At 45.9% G+C, this 8555-nt stretch overlaps 1 pseudogene; it reads left to right on the top strand.

Annotated features, from left to right (window-relative positions):
- Positions 1-7017: 7017 nt before the first annotated feature.
- LOC138094055 (COX assembly mitochondrial protein homolog pseudogene) lies at positions 7018-7648 on the top strand (annotated as a pseudogene).
- Positions 7649-8555: the final 907 nt, after the last annotated feature.

Genomic DNA, 8555 nt, shown 5'->3' with positions numbered 1-8555 from the left:
ATAGGGAGACACCAAATCATGAAAAATACTGAAGGCTGGTAGTATATTGAGAGAGACTCTAGTAGAAAGTAGTCTATCATGGGCTGGCTATATAAATTCATCTCATTTAATTCTCAGGGCAATGTGACATAAGGCCCAGGCTGTATCACTATTTTGCAGATGAAAAAATTGAGCTGCAACAACTCTTGTGTTGTGCCCAAGGTGTCTCTGGAGTAGTCACTGGTGTTGCTTTATCAGAACTAGCCTCCATCAAGGCAAGGGAGCCCTCTCTGCCCCCACCTCCCAAGCTGGGCCTGCCTTGTTGCCTGAGCACAGACTTACCTCCCAGTTACTCTGCGTTGCTCTGCTTTTCCTCCATCAAGTACACAGAGGGCACACCAGAACTGGTACATAAACAAGTACACATAGTATTTCCAGCTTCCCAGGCGGCTCGGTGGTAGAGAATCCTCCTGCCAATGCAGGAGATGAGTCTTCAGACTCTGGGTCAGGGAGATTCCCTGGAGGAGGAAATGGCAACCCACTCCAGTATTCTTGCCCAGGAAATTCCATGGACAGAGGAGCCTGGTGGACTATAATCCATGGGGTTGCAAAGAATCAGACATTACTGAGCACACATGCGCAGTATTTCCAATGACTTATGACCTTGGAACGGACCAACATTTAGCAGCCAACTCCCTGCTGCTGCTGCTAAGTCACTTCAGTCGTGTCCGACTCGGTGCGACCCCATAGACAGCAGCCCACCAGGCTCCCCCGTCCCTGGAATTCTCCAGGCAAGAACACTGGAGTGGGTTGCCGTTTCCTTCTCCAATGCATGAAAGTGAAAAGTGAAAATGAAGTCGCTCAGTTATGTCCGACTCTTCGCGACCCTATGGACTGCAGCCCACCAGGCAAGAGTACTGGAGTGGGGTGCCATCCCCTTCTCCAAGCCAACTCCCAGTCATCTCCAAAAGGCTGGCACATCTCCTTGGCAAACTCCAGCCACAAAGGTGCATTCCCACAATACAAGGGAATCCTTCCCACCATAGAAGGCAATTTTCATCTCAGTTTAAGCAAAGAATTAGGAAAATGAATCTTTAAGAAGAAAGGAAACACAGGATGCCTCCAACGCCAAAAAGAAATCCACTCTTTCTGGGTGATCTATTGAGCCTTCTTCATTAAGGCATATCAGTGGGGTTACCTGGAATCTCTAACCTTACACCAGTGCTGAGAACTCTGTATTAATCTATTTCATACAGAATGAAAATAAGTCTCAGAGGTTAAGCAACTTGCTTCAGGCCATATAGGCGGTAGGTGCCAGCTCTGAGGCCCTTCAACCTCGCTTACCTTTGTAGGCCTCCCCGCCCCATAAAACAAACAGCAGCATGCAATGAACGAGAAATACTCCTTCTCTTTGAAAACATGATTAAAAATAATTAAAACTTTTGCCTCCATTATCCAGCCTTATCCCTTGTTGGCTACCTATGGTGAGTATTACATTTTATTTAGGCCTGTTTATCCTTTAACTTTCAGGCCCTGTCAATGTACCAGCTCATTAACTAATATTAGCTCCAATAGTCAAGAAGCAGGTTGATTCAAAAACCTGATTCCTCAAAGGTACTTACTGTTGCTGCAGGTCCAACAGGACAGTCATTCAGGCCCACATGCTCTGTGAGCTACAGGGCTTCTGACTTCAGATCCGTCCTCCGTGAGTCCAGCAGGCAAAGCCCCTTCCAGCTGTGCCTAGCCTGGAAATAGGCTTTCCGAGGCCAGCAGTCTCCAATTTTAATCTGAACTGGGAAAACCTTGAGAGCTTGTTACGACCTGGGTTGCTGGGCTCTTGCTGTTGTTGTTGAGTCGCTCAGCTGTGTCTGACTCTTGCAACCCCATTGCCTGTAGCCCTCCGGGCTCTTCTGTCCATGGGATTTCCCAGGCGAGAGTACTGGAGTGGGTTGCCATTTCCTTCTCCAGGGGAATCTTCCCAGCCCAGGGATCGAACCCACGTCTCCTGCATTGGCAGGTGGGTTCTTTACCACAGAGCCACATGGGAAACCCCCCTGGGCTCTATGCACAGAGATTCTGATTCAGCAGATCTGGGGTGAGGCCTGAGAACTGGCCTTTCTTTCAAGCTCTCAAGTGATGCTGAGGTACCTGGTCTGGACACCACATTTTGAGGATCACTCTGATAGACCCCACTCAAACCTTGCCCCCAGGGTTCTCCATCTCCGGAAGCAAGAGGAGACAAGACAAATTTGAGGCAAGAGTGTGTTTTTGCACCAGAACGAGAACCAGGCCTGTGCCTCCCTTTTCCAGAGCTACTCAGTTTCTCCCAGAACTTCCAAAGGCCCAAGGGGCCCTTCCAATGACAGGCTAACTCAGTCCCATCTCTTTAAACATGCCACATGGGGGGAAGAAGGAAAATAAAATTGTAAAGACCATCTGAAGAGCAGAGTAAGTCCTCCTTGCCCCTCAAAGGGGACTCTGAGAGTGTTAATTGCTCAGTCATGTCCTACACTTCAAGATCCCATGGACTGTAGCCTCTGTCCATGGGATTCTACAGGCAAGAGAGGGTTGCCATTCTCTTCCTGAGTGGATCTTCCCAACCCGGGGATCGAACCTATGTCTTCTGCATTGTAGGCAGATTCTTTGCCATCTGAGCCACCAGGGAAATCCTAAGGGGACTTTAAGCAGTAAGAAGAAAATGCTAACCTCCCTTCCCCTCCCCCTGAAACTCCACTCCTTAGCATGAAGGCCCAGTGATTGTTCTTCCTTTTTGTAGGGGGGTGGGGGGTGGCCCTCAAGGTTCAGAGTCTCCTTCTATGTCAGACAAACAACATTTTGTAAATTACCCTAAACTATTCTTTCAGAAGTTTTATTTCACCCTCTCAGAGAATCAGGCACAAAAACAAATCAACACCCCCACACATGTTACCTCCCCACGTATTTTTCCTCTTTAGACCTATAGTTTCTGAAAGTACTTTTCGCCATGCAGATAAGAGAGGCTGGGGTTAATTCTACAACATAGTGGATGGTTGCTGGACTAATGATTGATTTTTTTCACCTCAAATGACATTCAATTAAGAAACATGTATAAATTATCAACTGTTTCCAGCTTGAACGGTAATTTATAAAGTTGTAGGGACGAGAACTTATGAAATATTTTGAGCCTGGAAGATGTGTTCCAGGCTGGAATGTCTGTGGGAAACAGCCTCTCCATGAAGATTTCCTGCTCCAAAATGCCTTGATTAATTACCGTAAACAGCTTTGAGGGAAAAGGGCGCAGCATCTCATGTCTGGCAGGACACTGGTAGGGTTCGTTGGAAACTCGAATGCAAGCCAAATGCAGCAAAGCCAGGCCTCTTCCATTCAGAGCTGGTCCGGCTCCAGGGAAACGCCTTGGGCTTGGGACAGCTCTGGAAAGGCTCTGCTCTAGTTGGCACTGAACCCAAGTCCATTTCTTCTTCTACTCCCAGGTCCCCTGAGAGAATGAGTCAGCTTCAGGGCCTGGGAGGTGTGGGCTGTAGCTGAGAGCTGGGGGACCCTATCAAGAATAACCCAGGGCAAGGACTTCCCTGGTGGCGCAGGGGTTAAGATGTCAACGCAGGGGGTGCAGGTGTGATCCTTGATCGGGGAACTAAGATCCCACATGCCCCTCGGCACAGCCACCCACCCCCCCAAAAAAAAGACATTAAAAAAAGAATAATCCAGTGCCCTGCCAGCTCTTCACTGAGAGACTGTCTTTCAAGAATTCCAAAATGAAATGAAGCATTATGGAAAAGAAATATGGTATGTACTGGCAGTATCCTGCAGAGATTTTTTAACATATATTATCTTATTTAGTTCTCATGTTAAACCTGCAAGACAGGGACTATTGCCTCTTCTGTTACACAAGGGGGAAAAGGGTGCTCAGAGAGGTCAAGTAATATGCCCAGCATCTGACTGACAGAACTAGGAGAAGGACCAGAGACTGTTTCACTCCAAAGCAATGAGCTTGTCTACGAGATCCCTCTAATTATCTACAGGGAGAGGAAAAATTCAAAACAGGTCTACAATATTTATTTAAAGCAATTCAGACGAGTAGAAAACAGGCAGTTAGCAGGTTTTTATCAATGTCAAGGAGCGATTCCTACTATTAGGTCCTTGGGCAATATTTTGAAGTAGGTGACGTTGGGTTTACAACCTTCCCATCTCCCAGTCTCTCTCTCCTTCCACCCAGGGTCTGCATCATCCCCTCTATCAGAGCTCCCTTCCAGCTCCTGGAGCTTTCCAGAACTCTGATGAGGTCTCACATTCAGTCATAAAGACCGGGAAATAGTACTAGTATCTCCTCTACAAGAAAAACAGAACAAAATCATCTAGGGACTTTGCTGGTGGTCCAGTGGCTAAGACTGTGCTTCCAATGCAGGGGGCCCAGGTTGAATCCCTGGTCAGGGAACTAGACCCCACATGCCACAACCAAGACTTCATGTGCCCCACCTAAAACTCACCTGCTGCAACTGGAAAGTGTCTTGCATCCTGCAACTAAAACCAGGCTCAGCCAAATACGTACATAAGAGAGACAAACATCTTAAAAATGAATCCTTCCCTTCCGAACATCAACCTCTTACCAATATTTCCAATGCCTCCATATACCCTGGCTCAACCTGTGAAATGAGAGTACAATGCATCTGAGTAATTTGTACTGTGCGTATGACAAATGGGGGTCAACTCTTCCAAGAGAGATCTGTATTTTAGAGCTTTCAGTGAATTTCTAATGTTACATGGGGAATTTTATGAGCTGGGAGATGTTTTTCTTCCCGTCTCACCCACTTTTCACATTCCCCAAGCAGTGAGGGGACCGCTTACCCATACAGCCACCATATGAAAGTTTGTCAAATCTGGTTAACATGACCAGGTTTTGACTCGGTGAACCTTCCCGCTGCTGTCGTTTTCTCCTGAATAAACAGAGTGAATCTTTTCATGAACACTCTTCTCCCGAGGAATGGCATCATGCCAAGAAAACCCTCTGGAGTCAGCGTAGCCATGAGACGTCCTCAAATTCTAGAAGAGTTGAATGGTGTTGTTTCTGCCCCCAAATATTTCACTAAATATCAATATTTACGTGACCAAAATATTAGGTCACCAAACTTTTAATTTTTTATGCAAAGTAGTCAAAATATGTTCTGTTCAGACATGTTACTTGCTTGGGTTTGTTGAATAGCTGGTAAGACCTGTCTTGCTTATTAGCATCAGAGTACACACAGCTAGACAGCCAGAGCAATTTAGAGAAACTGAAATGTTAAACTGAGTGTTTACTTGTGAAGCCAAAGTTACACCAGGTTTTCTTTCACTTATTATTAAGGGAAAATTGCTTGGGTATTTAAAAATTCAAAGCTATATCTTCTGAAGCAGAATGGATAAGATGCCTTTACTGATGTGGAAGGCCAAATTTGCTTCCTATAATAGCTGGAAATAAAAGGAGGAAGAAATATAAATAGTGGGTAAAGGAAACATAGATATACATCGGTGGAACATAGGAAGCATAGATAGAAAACTCTGCCATTTGCCCTTTACCACCTAATATATATTCTGATCAATCGCTGGCTCTGGGGGACATCTGCTCTAGGCTCTGGGGATGTGATATGTTGCTGTTGTTGTTTAGTCCCCAAGTCGTGTCTGACTCTTTGTGACTGCATGGACTGCAGCACACTAGGCTTCCCTGCCCTTCACTATCACCTAGAGCTTGCTCAAACTCAAGTCCATTGAGTCGGTGATGCCATCAAACCATCTCATCCTCTGTCACCCCTTCTCCTCTGCCCTCAATCTTTTGCAGCATCAGGGTCTTTTCCAATGAGTTGACTCTTTGTATCAGATGGCCAAAGCATTAGAGCTTCAGTACTATGTTAGTAATATCAGAAGAGCAGAGTATTGCTCCCAGGCCTCTTCTGTACATGTCATACACTTTTTAGCACATGCGTGTGTATGCAAACATGCACACGCACACGCACACACACACACACACACACACACCATGCTCCTACCTACCTACCTCTCAGTCCTTCTCAGGCCCTCTGTCCTTGGGCCTTTGCTCAACTGTTTCCTCCTCCAGATACCCTCATCCAACCCTTAATTTTCCTCCCACTAATTAAATGTTACTCATTTCTCAGGGCCCATTGCAAATGTTGCTTTCTTCAAGATGTCTTTCCTGACCCTTTTCAAGGCACATGTCTCCCTGTTTGAGCCACTCAAGCACTATCTTTGGATTTACCAAATGGGCCTTCTATCACAGTTATTTGTGTCCAATAACTGTCATTGGCCCCCTCCTAGAACTCCCACCAGAAAGGGATCCGTGGCTCACCCATCCTTGCATCTTTAGTGATGCTTGGCACAATATCTTGAGCATAGAAGCTATTCAACTGGTGTGATACTGAATGAAAGTGAGAAGAAAACTGAGGAAGGGTAAAGATAAGATATAAACCTGGAATATTCTCTAGTTTTTCCCTTAGAAAAGAGGATCCTTTTATTTTTAGGCTTTTTTTTTTTTCTTTTTTCATTGGAGGATAATTGCTTTACAATGTTGTGTTGGTTTCTGCCATACATCAACATGAATCAGCCGCACGTATACACACGTCCCCTTCCTCGTGAACCTCCCTCCCACCTCCCAGTCCATCCCACCCTTCTAAGTGGTCTCAGACCACAGGGTTCAGGCTCTCTGCATCATACAGCAAATCCCCACTGGCTACCCATTTCACATATGATAATGCGTATGTTTCCACACTGCTCTCTCAGTTCATCCCACTCTCTCCATCCCCCACTGGGTCCACAAGCCTCTTCTCTATGTCTGCGTCTCCATTGCTGGCCTGTAGATAGGTTCATCAGTACCATCCTATAGAAGGACCCTTTTTAAATACTTCCCATCTTCCAGGGCTCTTCCCAGCCTTGCTTTGAGTATGAAATCCAGCTGATCATTCTTACACTTTCCCTGTAGTTATTTGTGATCCTGGATAGAGGTGAGAATGCTCGTCTAGAGAAGTAAGAGTGGGCAAGAGGCTGGTGCTCGCCATGCAGAACAAGAAGTACCAGGAGGCTAGAATTTCAATAACTGGGACTGTTTGCTCATCTCGCACACATACTTGCATTGTGGCCTTGCAGGTCAAGCTCTACACCATGGCTTTATGCCTAGTCCAAAACAATTCCAGTTCATTTGTGACTTTTTCACAGAGGGAGCTCCAGCAACAGACTCTAGTATCCTGTGGCTTTCTAGTCTCCTCTAAGCAATGGTATATAGACAGACCTAATTTTTTAACCCCAGTCTGGGCTTGACTCCACAGAGCAGCATCTCAGACATGTTGAGAAAGATGTTTTGATCCCTAAAATATTAAGGGGAAAGGCCTGAGAGATGTTCTGAACAAGTTTAATATTCCACTAAATGTTACAAGTTCTCCAGAATCCTTATGGCAGTAAAATGCCAGAAAGAAAATTCTGCATTGCAAGAATGTCTAACCACTTACTATAATGATCCAGCCACGTATGAGGAATGCAAACTGGAATACCTCAAGGAAAGGGAAGAATTTAGAAAATTGGACTTACTACCAAGAAAAGGCTACAGAAGCTTCCTACAAGCATGCAGGCAAATATTCAAATGATACTCAGGAGTTCCAATGTTCATGGAAATCATAATCACCTAAAATAATGGACCCAAGGAAATGTGTTTGCTTTACCCTTAATTATGGAAATAATTTAATCTGAAATAAAGATTAAAAAAAAAAAACTTGGCTTTGGAGAGTCTCTTTGTTCAGCTTTTTATCAGTGCCTGATTACCCTTGGGACATTTTAATTCTACTGAGTAACTTGTTATTTATGATATGACTTATTACTAAGCCTTGTCCGATCAAGATCCCATGGACTGGGCTCCATCAGGCTCCTCTGTCCATGGGATTCTCCAGGCAAGAATACTGGAGAGGGTGGCCATTCCCTCCTCCAGGGGATCTTCCTGACCCAGGGATGGAGCCCAGGTCTCCTGCATTGGCAGGCGAATTCTTTACCACTGAGCCAATTTAGGAGCTCGGGTTACAATGCAGACAGATTCCCCCACCAGGCAGCCTCATCCAAGTCCTGTTGCTGTGGCTGCTCTTCCCACAAATACCACTGCCCATTGGGGGTCAGGGGCCAAGCCTCTGTACACAGAGGGCTAGTGCTCCCAAATGGCCTGACCTGCTGACCAGGAGGAGGTCAGTGTGAGGCTTTCAGCAGACTTTGGCCCCTGTCCAGGAGTGATGTGAGGTTAAGGAAAGGCTCACCCGTGGCTTCCCTGCTTATATCCTGGACATTTCTGTGTAGTGTATTCCAACTCTACCACCCTTCTCTTCCTTCACCCCTACCCCACCATCCTGTGAGCTTTGCCAACCTTGGCTCCAGCCAACTAACTCTCTTCCAGTCCCCCTCTTTGTTAAAGTATAAATGCTAGGGTCATCGGGCTTCCCTTATAGCTCAGTAGATAAAGAATCCGCCTGCAATGCAGGAGACCCCAGTTTAAGTCCTGGGTTGGGAAGAGCTGCTGGAGAAGAGATAGGCTACCCACGCTGGTGTTCTTGGCCTTC

The sequence above is a fragment of the Capricornis sumatraensis genome, chromosome 17, assembly GCF_032405125.1.
Source record: "Capricornis sumatraensis isolate serow.1 chromosome 17, serow.2, whole genome shotgun sequence".
Classification (NCBI taxonomy): Eukaryota; Metazoa; Chordata; class Mammalia; order Artiodactyla; family Bovidae; genus Capricornis; species Capricornis sumatraensis.
This window is presented reverse-complemented; position numbering and strand designations above follow the sequence as displayed.